The sequence below is a fragment of the Aythya fuligula genome, chromosome 12, assembly GCF_009819795.1.
Source record: "Aythya fuligula isolate bAytFul2 chromosome 12, bAytFul2.pri, whole genome shotgun sequence".
Taxonomy (NCBI): Eukaryota; Metazoa; Chordata; class Aves; order Anseriformes; family Anatidae; genus Aythya; species Aythya fuligula.
The window spans coordinates 7,251,767-7,263,849 of NC_045570.1; the positions used below are offsets into that span (position 1 = coordinate 7,251,767).

Here is a 12,083-nt window from a genome sequence, read left to right on the forward strand (position 1 = left end):
CCTTGTCCCATCAAGGTTTTGATGTCTTCAAGGAAAAAGATTGTACAACCTTTCCAGGCCTTAAATCCACTGGAATCTCCCTTTCTGCACTTCGTGATGGTTGCATCTCTGCCTCTTGCTGACCCACACTGAGAAGAGTCTCCTAAGAGCTGAATTTGCAGGAGAACCAGGTACAGGTATGCACCATACCACTGACCGAATTTAGCCACACTGACCACATCTAGCCCTTGTTACCATACCTGCCAGGTTTTACGCAGAACTTACATCACCACTCTGTGATATTTGTAAAAGCCAAAATGCTCACAAGTTACAGGCGACCTTTTCAAATACACTTATCTTTCTGAACCTACAGGGGCCTTCTGTTCCCTTTCTGGGAGCTGACAATTTGGATATAGACAAAGAAATATGTGCAAAAACATGATTCTGGAGTTTTGCAGGAAATAAACTTTGCTTATCATCATTTTAATTTTACTTCATGCTTTGAAAAACACAAATTTAATTTTACTTCACTTTAAATTTAATTTTACTTCATGCTTTGAAAAAAGCAGAAGGCCTTCATGCTTTTGGTCACGATTCCACTTGCAGAGAAGAAAACAAGCCTCCCAAACAAAACACTCACAGGGCTGTTGCACAAGGCACATCTTAACAGGAATATGCATCTTTCCTCAATCCACTGGCTCTCAGTATAGGAAAATTTAAACAGAGACCCTTACATCACTTGAAATTCTGCTGCACATTGATAATTTGACGAACTTCACATACAAACATTTATCATCAACTCAAGTGGACTGAAGCACACTACATGGAACAAATATTTTCTTTACGAAATAGTTGTTTCTTCATCTGAAGCCTAATCTAGGCCAGGTCCACTTTTATGCCTATGGCAGGAAACTGTCTCCCAAATTTAGTTTAGACTGGTAACTAACAGGCTCAGGTTAACTTCTCCACACACACTCTAGTTCTAGCTCAAGTTTCCTTGTTAATTCTCAGCCTTTCAAATTCTCATCTCCTACTTTCAAAGTAATTAATAACCATCACTGCTTGTATTTTGTCACCCTATTTTCCCAGTTTTCTCTCCTAGCAAAGCCAAGTTTCACCCCCAAACTGATTTCTACCTAAAACTATTTCCGCATGCCTCTGGAAAATTAAGCTCACCAACTTCTTATTGAAGAACAACTTTTGCTGAGTGACTAAGCTCCTGCTCTGACTTTTAAGAGTTCAGCCCTGTAGGTTCTGAATGCAAACTGATTTTTAAAGCTGCTACAAGCCAACTTCTTTCTTTGGCTCACAGTCAGCTTTCTTCTGTAATTTCATTTCAATAGCCCTGGATGAGCCTTAGCGGCTGTTTGTGTTTAATAATTCTTATAACATGGCATTTGGGAGGTATGCCTTTCCTGCAGAGTCCATCTGGCAGGACTGTTCTCTTAATAAATATCCTGTGAGCTTTCTTTATTGTCCAGAATGTAGTTACACAGCTGTCCCTGATAATAGCTATCGCTATGTTTATATCATGTTATATTCATCTCAGACGTATTTTGGAGCAAGCTGAGAAGCTATAAACTAACTGCAGCACTTACGTTTGTACCAGCTGCTGTCAGAACACAAAGGGAGAACATTATGTGGGGGAACTATTTTTCACAGTAGAAAGGCCTGGTGCAGGCACAGAGCAGCTTCACTGATTTCAGTGCTCACAAGTCCAAAGTGTTTTCGCTGCCAGCACAGATTAACTACCACTACCACTGCTCAGAAGGTAAGGATTTGCAAATGCAGATGCCTATTGTGGCAGCAGCCATTTTTAAGGGAGATGTGGTTTCTCTAAAACTCTCCCTCTGTTCCATGACTCTGCCAGCTCATGGAACATCTTCCCTACATACCAGCTGTCCCAACTAGCATTTGGCATGGATGTATTTCTGTGAATGAATCAGCTTTGAAACCTCACCACTGCAAAATGGCTAAGGCCATTTCCAGGCCAGGCTGGATGGGGCTTTGAGCACCCTGGTGGGATAGGGGGGTGTCCCTGCCCCTGGCAGGGGCTTGGAACTGGATGACCTTTGAGGTCCCTTCCAACCCAAACCACTCTATGATTTTATGATGACGAGCCCCACTGACATAGTACTATAGGTGCTGCTTACCACGTATCGGAACTTGGTGTCTGTCTTCCAAGTAAAGATTGCAATCTCAGAGGCTGTCCCTTTGGCCTCTCTTGTGCACAGCCATCACTATTTTACTTAGAAATCATTATAACGCGTTAGGAAGAGGAAGTCCTAGGTATGGAAAATTTTCTTTGCATAAAAATAGCAACATTGGCAGTCTTAACTACTGCAATGAAATTCTGTTTCTTCTACTGATCTCAGGATTGTTTTCAGGTCCTAAAATGGAGTGAGTTCATACTCGGAGCGGGGGAGGTTCATTATCTGATTTAATCTATTTAATCAGCATAGTTGCAACATATTTCTCAGATAAAACCTAACAAGAAATATTAATCTAAGGTTTGGAATCAAATGGGTTGTGAGCCAAGTCTGTAAAAAGTGTATTTTTCCCCCATTTTGCTCTGTCTTGGTTTTGTGGTCGGTTGAAGCTGCTAGAGTTTCACGACCCTAGTTTGATCATCATCAGTGAAAACATCAAATGATGGCATTTATTCTCAGGATCTGTACATGCGGAACCCCCGTAGTTGCCACTAATACCAAATACAAAAGAAACAGGAAGGAGTACAAAGATGAACATTTCTTACCACAGATACTGGTTTTATTTTCTCATGTTCTGAACAGGAAAAAAAGGCCTTGAGACGCACGCTAAGGTATCACAGAAGTTTGTTAGTCACTGAAGAGGAACCTACAGCTGTATGTTTCCTTCAGTTGGAAGTAAATAGTGCAATGAGGCCAGGTATGTTATAGGATGGACACAGATGTGCAATCACACTGACACCCATCAAAGACTTTCATCAACAACTTTTTATACAAATACCGAAGTTGTTGGAGGTTCTCTTGAATAAACACTGTACTTCAGCAGAATTTACAGTGTGTTGGAAAGAAAGATGGAGCAAGCAGCTGCAGGAAAACAAAACAAAACAAAACAAAAAAGCCATGAAACTTGTTTAATAAGTCATAGTCTACCCATATAAATTTTCCTTGTTTTAAAATACTACTCAGATTTGTAAAACATAATGTCCAAATGCTGAAGCAAAGCAACCAAAGCCTCTGGTCTCCCTGCTTTCTGTTTGTTTAGCTATACGTTTGTGCTACAAAGGTAATAATTACCCATTTTTCTTCTCTTGGTTGAAGAAAAGTGAATGTTCTTGCCACGAGGTGGCAGGAGCTTTCCAATTAGAGTCTAATCAAATCTGTGCTCTAGGGACAGATTGCTGGTTGTCAAGACTAAAGGCCGTTTCCATGAAAGTCTCAGAAGGCTTGTGGACAACAGTTGTTGTTTTCTCCTCATTCTGGGAACTATAACTAGAGAGGCATCCTGAAACACTTTAAAACAAAACAAAACAAAAAAGTACTTGGAAAAATTGCTTTCAATTCTGGATTGATTCCGATATCAACACTCTTCCTGTTCAAAAGCAGAATCCTGAAAGTTCTATTATTGTCACTTCCCAGACCAATTTTCCACCAGGAACAAAGCCATCCACATCTATTTAAAGTAGCAGCTGCCCCTCCTGACATTTGGCACCCACAGCCATGTGGGGCAGCAAGCTCCACTGAGCACCGCGCTTCCAGCTTGGCACAGATTTCTGAGAGAAGCCAATCCTCCTGGTATCTATAAGAAAACCCAACATAGGGTGAGTCTACTTAGATTCATTTCTGCCACCTAATAGAGGGTGTTTTTTTGCTCTGAGTATCAAAGACTTGGTTTTGCATTTTTGGGGGGTGCCTAGAAGTCGTCGTTGTTTTCTCTGATCTGCAAAAGATGTCAAGGTCACCCTTGATCCAAGCCAAAGACTTCCTTATTCCTTCCTTTCCTTCCTTGACTGGAAGCATATGTCCTGAAATACAGCAGCTACACTGTTTTTGGAGGTGTTTTCCCCCTGCAGTACCTGTGCTGCTGTAATTCATAAAATGGTTTGGGTTGGAAGGGACCTTAAAGATCATCCAACTCCAACCCCCTGCGGTAAACAGGGATGCCACCCTCCAGATCAGGTTGGCCAAGGCCCCATCCAGCCTGGCCTTGAGCACCTCCAGGGTTGGGGCATCCACAGCTTCTCAGGGCAGCCTGTTCTAGTGCCTTACCACCCTTACAGTAAAGAATTTCCTCCTAATGTCTAGTCTGAATCTATCCTCTTTTAGTTTGAGACCATTCCCCCTTGTCCTATTGTTATCTACCCAAGTAATGAGTCCTGTCTTTTTTATAAGACCCCTTTAAGTATTGAAAGGCTGCAATGAGGTCTTCCTGGAGCCTTCTCTTTTTCAGGCTGAACAGCCCCAGCTCTCTCAGCCTTTCTTCATGGGAGAGGTCACAAGGGCAGAGCAGAGGGGCACAATCCCTTCCCATCCCTGCTTCCCACCCCTCTTGATGCAGCCCAGGACGCACTTGGCCTTCTGGGCTGCAAGCACACACTGCTGGCTCACGTCGAGCTTTTCATCCAGCAGAACCCCCAAGTCCTTCCCTGCAGGGCTGCCCTCAGTGAGTTCTTCCCCCATTCTGTGCTCATGTCTGGGATTGCCCCCACCCAGGTGCAGCACCTTGCACTTTGCCTTGTTGAACCTCATGAAGTATATAATAATTATATCTATATGATTCTGAAGTATAGACCTAGCCTAAAGCTTCCAGAGTTGCTAACTGACCTATATTCATGAAAGCAGCACTGAAAATTATATTTCTGTGCCTTGGCCCATGCAATAGTTATATTTTACTGGTACATATATATATATATTTAGTTTTGCTTTCCTTCAGGATGATTCTGGGGAAATGGAAGATTATGCAGCTCAGGAAGGACACAAGTGTTTTGTCTGCTGGAGCAGCTCACATCATGCCATCAGCAGCAAGGAAGTTCCTGGATGTGACCTTCGTGTCAAAGTGTTCGCTGCTGCTCACGACCGACTCCACAGAGTACTTCAAATCTATTGTCACATAACCACGGATGGACTGTGGTGGTAGAGAGCGTGGCACACCCTGTTTTTGTTTGGTTTTCTTTTTTAAAAAATATGGTAGAATAGTAAGATAAACATTCCAAGCATTCTGTTTTCCACTGACTAACAGTTTTCCTTTCATATCACTGTTTTTACGCTCGTATTGTTTGCTACTTTTTCAGCTAAATTTTATTATAAATTGTGCTCCCAAAACAGAACAAAATCCAAAAGATATTTCTCCATAAACATCACTAAAGTTGGATATAGTAAAAATTGTAGATTGTTATTTTATTAACAAGAAAAATTATATTTAGTTCCTGGCAAATTCCATTTTAAGTTAGAACTGGGACTATTGCCCTTCTCACTCCCCTTGTGTCCTTAACAGCTAGCCAGCTACCGTCAGCAAAACAATTCAGTTTTGGGAAACAGGCATTTCCACCAAAAAAAAATCATTGAGCAAAAGCTCCCAGCAAGCTTTAACTGCAAGCTTGTCAGCATACTCCAGGATATTGGAAGAGTCTAGGTGGTACTGATTTATTGATTTTAATTTTAGTGTTCTTTCCTCTGTTTAACACTTAACACTTTGTGTGTTTCATTAACTCAGTGCAAAAATCAATTCCATGGAGAAAGCCAAGCCAGTTATTCTGTAAGATGCTGGTGAGCATGACAGTAAATCAAGAAACTTGGTTCCCTTTTTTTTTTTTTTTTTTTTTTTTTTTTTTCCCCTGGGAGAGGCGGTGCTGGTTTTGTTTTGGTTTGGTTTTCTTCCATTTAAGCCCAATGTATTCAGACAGTCAAGATTTTCTAAAAATCTTTCCAATTTTAGTTCCCTGAAATTAGCATTCCCAATGAAAAAATAGCTTTTGTATTTATACACACATATACACACACAGAGACAAACTAATTATTTAGAGAAAAATTCTAACTAAGTGAATCCTCATCCACTCCTGCTGTCCACCCCACCCACACCAAACCACTTCAAGTCAGCTCCAGCTTGCTTCTTTGGAAGACAGCAAGAACACATCAGCTCAGACACCAGCCCTCCTGCCCTCCTCTTCCTCCCAGGAGGTCCCTCAAACTATCTCCCAATCTGTGGTCCCACGTGGGCATGGGACAAGCAAGAACTGCCCTCAAACAACCTGGGGGGCTTATCTACCAGAAAGAGCTCAAATAGTTGAGAGACATTACAGAAGTCTCACTTCCATCTCTTTTCTCTATGCTTTCTGGAGTGGCCCCAATCCAAAATGAGACATTTGGATTCTGCAGTAACATATCTACCGTGACACTTGCCTAAGCCTAAAAGTTGCAGGACAAAGGAGAAGAACAGTAAGCTAAATAGAAGCAGGGCCTAATACTGATTGTTATATATCACTGTACCACAACATAGCTACAAATACCGCAAATGTCTGTTTGATGGTAGGTTTCTACTGTGTGTACACTGAAATATATGACTGAAAATACCCACCTGTATTGGGTGCACTCACACGTGGTAGATACTTTTCTATATTACAAGTATTAGTACTAGTTGTGCCATTTTGTCGAACAACCTGGAAACTACATAAATTTCCTCATTCAGTCTCTATCGAAGGTTTTCAGAGAAATCATGATTAAATCAAATCTAAAAAAAAATCTAAAATTGGCTGCAAGTATTTGAAGTCAGCTGCTTTAGAATCTGACACGAAGCATAAATGTGCTCTTAAACATTTGTAGCTATGTGCAAAAAAAAAAAAAAGAAATCCTATATACAATGTGTGTGTATATATATATATATATATCCAAAATATTTTTAAGAAACTTCAAAGCACAATTGTCTTAGGGTGTCTTTGTTAGATCAGAAAACTTGCCAACTGAAGATCGACTGTTTCTGAAATACTTTATCACCCATACAACATATTGTGATACATAAGAGTAAGTTTCTTTAATTAAGGAGTTTGTCAGCAGTATGAATAAGGCTGTAGATAGAAAGCTGCCTTGGTTCTATTGGAAAGAGAGCTTTCTTGCAGCAATGAGATAAAATCACCATGGAAACGTTTTTGCTAAGATGACATTAAAACGCAGCACGGACACTTACATCTCTCCTTTTTAATAAGCTGCATTTTGTGATGTGGTCTGGAGTGACTGGGTAAAAGGTCTATTGGCATAGCAGGAGACCAGGACTTATTCAGGACAATTATTGCAGAATTTTGTCGTGCTCCAGAGCTGGCCAGTTGACTGCGTATCTTGTTACAGAAATGGGAGTACTGGGAGATGACCCAAGCAAGTTACCTTAACCAGCCAACTAGGTAAAACAAGTTAGTAGACACACACGACAAGCAGGTTTGTGAACTGGCCTTAGCCTAGGCTATGAACTTGGGAAGCTACTTGAAGGTATTCATAAAAAGAATCTACTTTTTAAATCAGGATGGACCAAGCTCATAAACTCCAGTGAAGTCATCTTAGCTTCTCACCTTTTGCCATCAAAACACCGGTAAGTCTGCTATTTAACAAGGGGAACATCGCTTCTCCCTGAGGTTGCTCTCCTTCTAGTTTCCACAACACCAGAACAGCTCCTCAGGCCTTGCACCGGGATTCGACTACACTTTGCATTGAGTCACACATGCATTTACAGACAGTTCACATATGAGGACCTGTATCAAGACATCTTTTTCTTCTGTGAGAGGCCAGAATGTGAGACATCATTCACGTCACTTTGACCACACTCAGTTGACAAAAGGGCTGTGTACAAAACCACAGGAACACACAGGAAGAAACATGTCTTGAATCTGATGACACAAGTGAAGACACGTTACTTATTCTCTACTGAATAAGCAAAAAGCATCAAGATGCATCCTGTTTTGAAGTTTAATATGGTTTTGACATCTGTTCTAGTTTAACATACATTTGCCAACACTGTAGGCCCCATAATCTCTTTTCATAGCTTTATTCCAACATGAGTTCTATTAGAGCCAAAATCATAATTCGATACTCAGTTGCTCTGTCGAAAACAAATAACAAGCTTAGTTAAACAAATCTACCTGCCCCATCAAAACTGCAGAAGGAAGGCTGCAAACAAAGCATGGACAGCTTAGCTTTTGACTGTTTAAATGCAGTCGTCTTATTTTAATTTAAACTCTAAGAGAGGCAGAAGTAACTTGTATTTGCAATCAGCAAAAGCTTTGATGTGTCCATCTGACCAGAAAGGAAAACATGAAACAGTCACGGGAAGGATTTGCCAAGGAGCACCTACATTGCTGGGTGTTAAACCAGACCTACCTTGTCATGCCCCTGATAGAGCCAGTTTAGGAGAGAGGGAACTCACTGGTTCTTACTCCAGATAACTGCTTCCAAAGGGGTTACCAAAGCGCCTAGAGCAAAATCAATGGCATCACATGCTTCAACTTACACAGAAGGCCAAACACTACAAGGAGAAAAGTCACTGTCTGAATTCTGATTTGTTGCAGTTTTCAAGCTGCCATTGCCTTAAGAGAGGAGCTGATGAAGCTTTGACTGTTCACTACGTACCAGCTAAAGTTGAAAAATGTTCACTGAACCACTAATTTCATTTCTAATCTAACTAAAAGTTTCAGTCAATAAATCAAAGATAGCCAAACAGTTCAACTGCATCTCACTCATCAGTCATTCAGCTTGGACGCGTCTGCCAACAGGGCTGAGTTAGATCTCATACTGAAAAGACTCTTCACAGAAGAATTAACTCAGAGTTCATGTCACAGGGGTATAGTCAATGTAGATAATCTCTAAATTAAATGTAAAAATGAGACCTTGGATTACTGGGTCATACACAGTGGGAGTTTGAAGATTTCAAACAGGTAAAGGTAAAACTGATTTTTGAGAAATTAATCATCATATTAGCTAGATCTCCTGCAATGGAGAGAAAAGGATGCTGATTATGTTATTCCCCAGCAGCTTTGAATTACATGATTGTCTGTATGGAACAACATGGAGCTTAAACAAAAACATGCTCACACAAATCTAATTACACAAGACTGAATCAGCTTAGACATATTACTATTATCACTCAACCTTCCCTGACATGAGCATATACTGCCCACTGAATCAAAAACCTCTATTATAGATCGGTGTAAGTTTTGCCTTTCTCCTGTTACTGAAGAACTTGAAGTAAGACACAGCATTAAACTATACAGCACAACTGAATAAACAAAACAAAACAAAACACGTTTTGAACACTGAACATTCAAGTCACAAAAGACAGGGAACAAAAGAAAAAGATATTCTATGTTGGTTTTTTGTTTTCAAAAAACAAAGTGTCTGTCCAATGTACAACAGAGATTTAGAAAAAAATAGCAGATAATGTATGTAATCACAGCATATGCAGTGTGCAAGTGTTATTGAGACTCTTAAGACTTTTACCACAACGTGTATTTAATTTTCCCTCTTTAGCAAACTGTAGGCTCTAGCATTTAGACAGAAAGTTGTCTCCTTAGTCTACAACATGAAAAAACACCTCAAGAGATAAGAGAACTTGGCAAAGAGATTATTGTGAGTTGTTTTAATAACTATATGGCAGACTACTCAGAGGAAGATTGGACAAAATATTTCTGCTCCCTTTATCTGCATCAGGTTGAGTATGATCTGTTTATTACTATCATCATTTCCTATCTTGGAGACTGACTTTATAAGTCATTATAAAACAGCTCTTCAAGGACGAGAAAGGCAAAGCTCTGATTTGTTTTGAAGCTTTCTAAAGACACTGTCTTAAAGACAACTGTTTGAACACAGCCATGTATGTCTACAGTTTAGGTGACTGAATTTTGTACACGCTGTAATTATTTAGAAGGCTTTAGTTTTAACCTGTTCCATAAGTTTTTGATCAGCAACCTGTATTCAGTGACTGTGTCTAAGCAAGTTGGGCAGTCAGCAATGCAGATTACACATTCAGTCCTGCGAATCTCCTAAGGCGCCTCCTCAGAGTTTTTTAGAAATACTTCCTGTCCTAAGGAAAAGAGTTATCACCAGAAGATAATTTTTTCATCCTAATAACATGTTCAGATCAAGTTAAAACTCTTCAAAAGGGACCAAGTGATTTATATTCAGTACCTGTGACTCTACTTGTCTGTGTGCAGCAGAGTACCCTTTCAGTCAGCTGTCTGGCTGCATCCCTTCTGTGTGCGAGGGTTCTCTTTCATGCATACATTCAGGCTTGTGCCAACCAGGCAGCTATTTACCAAACTCCTGTCCAGCCCTCTAAGATAAAGTGAGAGAGAAAAGCTCTTTGTTACCTCTGAGGCTCCAGTTTAGCTCACGCACTTGTACATAGGGCATTAACAGTTTCAAAGGCCTCATAAAAGATGTTTCTATCTTCTCTTGTAATACAATTTTCATCATTTTCATTGTTTTCATTGTTGAGACACACAGGTTCAATTCCAATCTTCCACCTGTGAGACTTCAACCTTACCACTTGTTGTGGTTTAACCGAGCTGGCAGCTAAACACCACACAGCTGTTCGCTTACCCTCCCCCCTCCCTCTCTGGGATGGGGGAGAGAAATGGGAAGGTGAAGCCTGTGAGTTGAGATAAAGACAGTTTATTAAGACAGGAAAATAATAACAATAATGATGATAATAGTCCTACTAATAATAATGCATATGAAACAAGTGATGCACAATGCAATTGCTCGCCACCCACTGACCGATGCCCAGCCTATCCCTGAGCAGCCGACCCCCCCCCACCCCAGCCAACCTCCCCTATATATTGTTCAGCATGACCCCATATGGTATGGAATACCCCTTTGGCCAGTTTGGGTCAGCTGTTCTGGGTCTGTCCCCTCCCAGCTCCTGCTGCACCCCCAGCCTGCCCGTTGGCAGGACAGAGTGAGAAGCTGAAACGTCCTTGGCTTGGTGTAAGCACTGCTCTGCAACAATTAAAACATCGGCATGTTATCAGCACTCTTCTCATCCTAAGCCAAAACACAGCACCCTACCAGCTACTAGGAGGAAAATTAACTCTGTCCTAACTGAAACCAGGGCACCACTCAGAAAAGGTGAAAGGATTCAATTAGTTAAATAGACTTTTTAACCATAGAACTCATGAGGCAGAGAAGTCACACTCCAGAAAGCCCTCTTCTCTCCACTGAGTGCCTTAGCTTGAACAGTCAGTTAATTTCTCTTCTAGTTCTGTGATGTTTGTACTCACGGCAGAACTTCAGCATAGCTCCCACATGAGCCCAACTACCCCATACAGCTTGGCCAATGGTCTGGTAAAAAAAGTAACTGTTCATCTAAGGGATGTAGGCTTCAGTTCCTTTATGAAAGGGATTATGCAGGGTCGGAAATGAATTGAATCTGGGCTCCCATTTCTTGAGCCAACATATACAGAGCAGGCAGCAGGACCTCCTGCCCCTCCTGGGGTTGTACTTCAGGAGATAAAGGGCACTGCACCTTCTCACCCCAGGGTACAGCCAGGTTTGGGACCACAAGTGGAGAGAGGGCTGTTGCAATCTCCAAGTGCAGACACTTCAGACCTACCATCACTCGTTTCCTTGGAGCTGTGTTTATGTAGCGCATCAGCCTAAAGGGTTTTTTGGCCCCAGCTAGCCTTCTGAAGAGCACAGTACATAAAGACAGATGCTGAACTCAGGGCTATAGAGTGGACTTTTGGGGCTAGATGCCTGCTTGTTTTCCCTTAAATGGATCCGGGTCTGAGATGTAATCCACTTTCTCCAGAGAGAGAGAGAAGTGTGACAGTAAGACTGCTGACTGTGAGGCTTGAGTGGCCTCCTTCCACTCAAAAGTCAAGAGCCGTAGAGAGCTAATGCAGAGGTATCAAAAAGCTGAGCCATGATTATCAAAACAGTAAGTGATTTTTGCAACAAGCCTGGTATTCAGTATAATTAGGAGCTGAAGCACCCATTAGCAATCAGAAAATAGACAAATTGGTTTGTACCTAAACAGGCTAAAAATGTTACCATTTAAATATTAGCATCTGATGTTTTGTTCTCCTTCCCACCCCCCGCCCCCTACCCTTGTTTCCAGATCTGACTTCTCCCTCTATTCTC

At 41.2% G+C, this 12,083-nt stretch overlaps 1 protein-coding gene across 1 annotated transcript in view; it reads right to left on the bottom strand.

The window, feature by feature from the left end:
- The window catches only part of LOC116494044 (dipeptidase 2-like), a 45,833-nt gene that overhangs the window by 16,709 nt on the left and 17,041 nt on the right, over nt 1–12,083 (bottom strand). The gene's annotated exons all lie outside the window — the stretch shown is intronic.